General features: G+C 49.8%; 1 non-coding gene across 1 annotated transcript in view; it reads left to right on the top strand.

The window, feature by feature from the left end:
• Positions 1 to 1628, top strand: part of LOC125500444 — a 1914-nt gene extending 286 nt beyond the window's left edge. The window contains exon 1 of the ribosomal RNA XR_007277826.1: positions 1 to 1628. This exon is cut by the window's left edge and continues 286 nt beyond it. This is a non-coding gene — a ribosomal RNA (small subunit ribosomal RNA).
• The last annotated feature ends 872 nt before the right edge of the window (positions 1629 to 2500 follow it).

The following is a 2500-nucleotide window of genomic DNA, read 5'->3' as shown; positions in this document are numbered from 1 at the left end:
TGATCGCACGGTCTTGGTACCGGCGACGCATCTTTCAAATGTCTGCCTTATCAACTGTCGATGGTAGGTTCTGCGCCTACCATGGTTGTAACGGGTAACGGGGAATCAGGGTTCGATTCCGGAGAGGGAGCCTGAGAAACGGCTACCACATCCAAGGAAGGCAGCAGGCGCGCAAATTACCCACTCCCGGCACGGGGAGGTAGTGACGAAAAATAACGATACGGGACTCATCCGAGGCCCCGTAATCGGAATGAGTACACTTTAAATCCTTTAACGAGGATCAATTGGAGGGCAAGTCTGGTGCCAGCAGCCGCGGTAATTCCAGCTCCAATAGCGTATATTAAAGTTGTTGCGGTTAAAAAGCTCGTAGTTGAATCTGTGTCCCACGCTGTCGGTTCACCGCTCGCGGTGTTTAACTGGCATGATTGTGGGACGTCCTACCGGTGGGCTTAGCCTTTCGGGGCGGCCCAACTAATATCCCATCGCGGTGCTCTTCATTGAGTGTCGAGGTGGGCCGGTACGTTTACTTTGAACAAATTAGAGTGCTTAAAGCAGGCTATTTTCGCCTGAATACTGTGTGCATGGAATAATGGAATAGGACCTCGGTTCTATTTTGTTGGTTTTCGGAACCCCGAGGTAATGATTAATAGGAACAGATGGGGGCATTCGTATTGCGACGTTAGAGGTGAAATTCTTGGATCGTCGCAAGACGGACAGAAGCGAAAGCATTTGCCAAAAATGTTTTCTTTAATCAAGAACGAAAGTTAGAGGTTCGAAGGCGATCAGATACCGCCCTAGTTCTAACCATAAACGATGCCAGCTAGCGATCCGCCGAAGTTCCTCCGATGACTCGGCGGGCAGCTTCCGGGAAACCAAAGCTTTTGGGTTCCGGGGGAAGTATGGTTGCAAAGCTGAAACTTAAAGGAATTGACGGAAGGGCACCACCAGGAGTGGAGCCTGCGGCTTAATTTGACTCAACACGGGAAACCTCACCAGGCCCGGACACCGGAAGGATTGACAGATTGAGAGCTCTTTCTTGATTCGGTGGGTGGTGGTGCATGGCCGTTCTTAGTTGGTGGAGCGATTTGTCTGGTTAATTCCGATAACGAACGAGACTCTAGCCTGCTAAATAGGCGTACTTTCCGGTATCTCGAAGGCCCCCGGCTTCGGTCGGGAGGTTTTTACTACCGGCGTACAAATAAATCTTCTTAGAGGGACAGGCGGCTTCTAGCCGCACGAGATTGAGCAATAACAGGTCTGTGATGCCCTTAGATGTTCTGGGCCGCACGCGCGCTACACTGAAGGAATCAGCGTGTCTTCCCTGGCCGAAAGGCCCGGGTAACCCGCTGAACCTCCTTCGTGCTAGGGATTGGGGCTTGCAATTATTCCCCATGAACGAGGAATTCCCAGTAAGCGCGAGTCATAAGCTCGCGTTGATTACGTCCCTGCCCTTTGTACACACCGCCCGTCGCTACTACCGATTGAATGATTTAGTGAGGTCTTCGGACTGGTACGCGGCAATGCCTCGGCATTGCCGATGTTGCCGGGAAGATGACCAAACTTGATCATTTAGAGGAAGTAAAAGTCGTAACAAGGTTTCCGTAGGTGAACCTGCGGAAGGATCATTAACGTTTCGTTACTGCGAAAAAAAAAGCAGCGAATCGATGATTATTTTGGTAGATTCCACCGTGAATCTCACGCAATTATAATCCAGTCAAAAGACACACATGGCACAAGAGGTGGCGTACATTTTACGCGTGTCACGAATATCGAACTACGTAACGGCCGAAACGGCTCGTGTCGCACTCACACACGTCGACGACGAACGATCTTGCTATGTCCGTTGGAAGAGAGAGAAAATAATATAAAAAGGACATTACAACTAGTGTATCACGGTAAAATATATCGTGTGCAGCAGCCAAAAACAAACTAAGGCATAAATGGCTATGGGTAAAAAAAACACTAGAAAAATAAAAGGACATTGCTACTACGCCAACCTACGGGGGCGCAAGAACGAAAACTCTCTTTCCATTCTGGACGATAGCGATGCGGATCGTGATGCCATTCGTCGATCAGATTTGTGTGAGGTAGCGACATTGTGCGCGTTGCTGAGGCGACCAAGTGCCCGCTTCTGTTGAACGGGACGCTTGGTGTGCGTTTGAATCAACCGTTCGGTCGATCCCCCCGCTTTGTACGAGGCGTGGCGCGCGATTGATCGAACGGTTTTTTTTATGCTTTTTTTTCAAATTGTTTCTTTTCAAAGATACACATGAAGAAAAGTTACCATACTTTCACGGGGTAACCTGCTCCGGCTGGAGTTTAGCTCCACCGGGGTGACGTCGCGTTCTCCGCGGCGGAAGGTTGGCGACGAACTTTCGCCCCGTGAAATGCAATTGAGATCTTATTCCTTTTGCGCAACATTACCAAAATCCACGTGCCGTGGTTCCCCCCAGACACAAAAAATATGGCTCGATCGAATTATACGCGGCTTCCTCCTCGC

The sequence above is a fragment of the Athalia rosae genome, chromosome 3 (assembly GCF_917208135.1).
Source record: "Athalia rosae chromosome 3, iyAthRosa1.1, whole genome shotgun sequence".
NCBI classification, from domain to species: domain Eukaryota; kingdom Metazoa; phylum Arthropoda; class Insecta; order Hymenoptera; family Athaliidae; genus Athalia; species Athalia rosae.
This window is presented reverse-complemented; position numbering and strand designations above follow the sequence as displayed.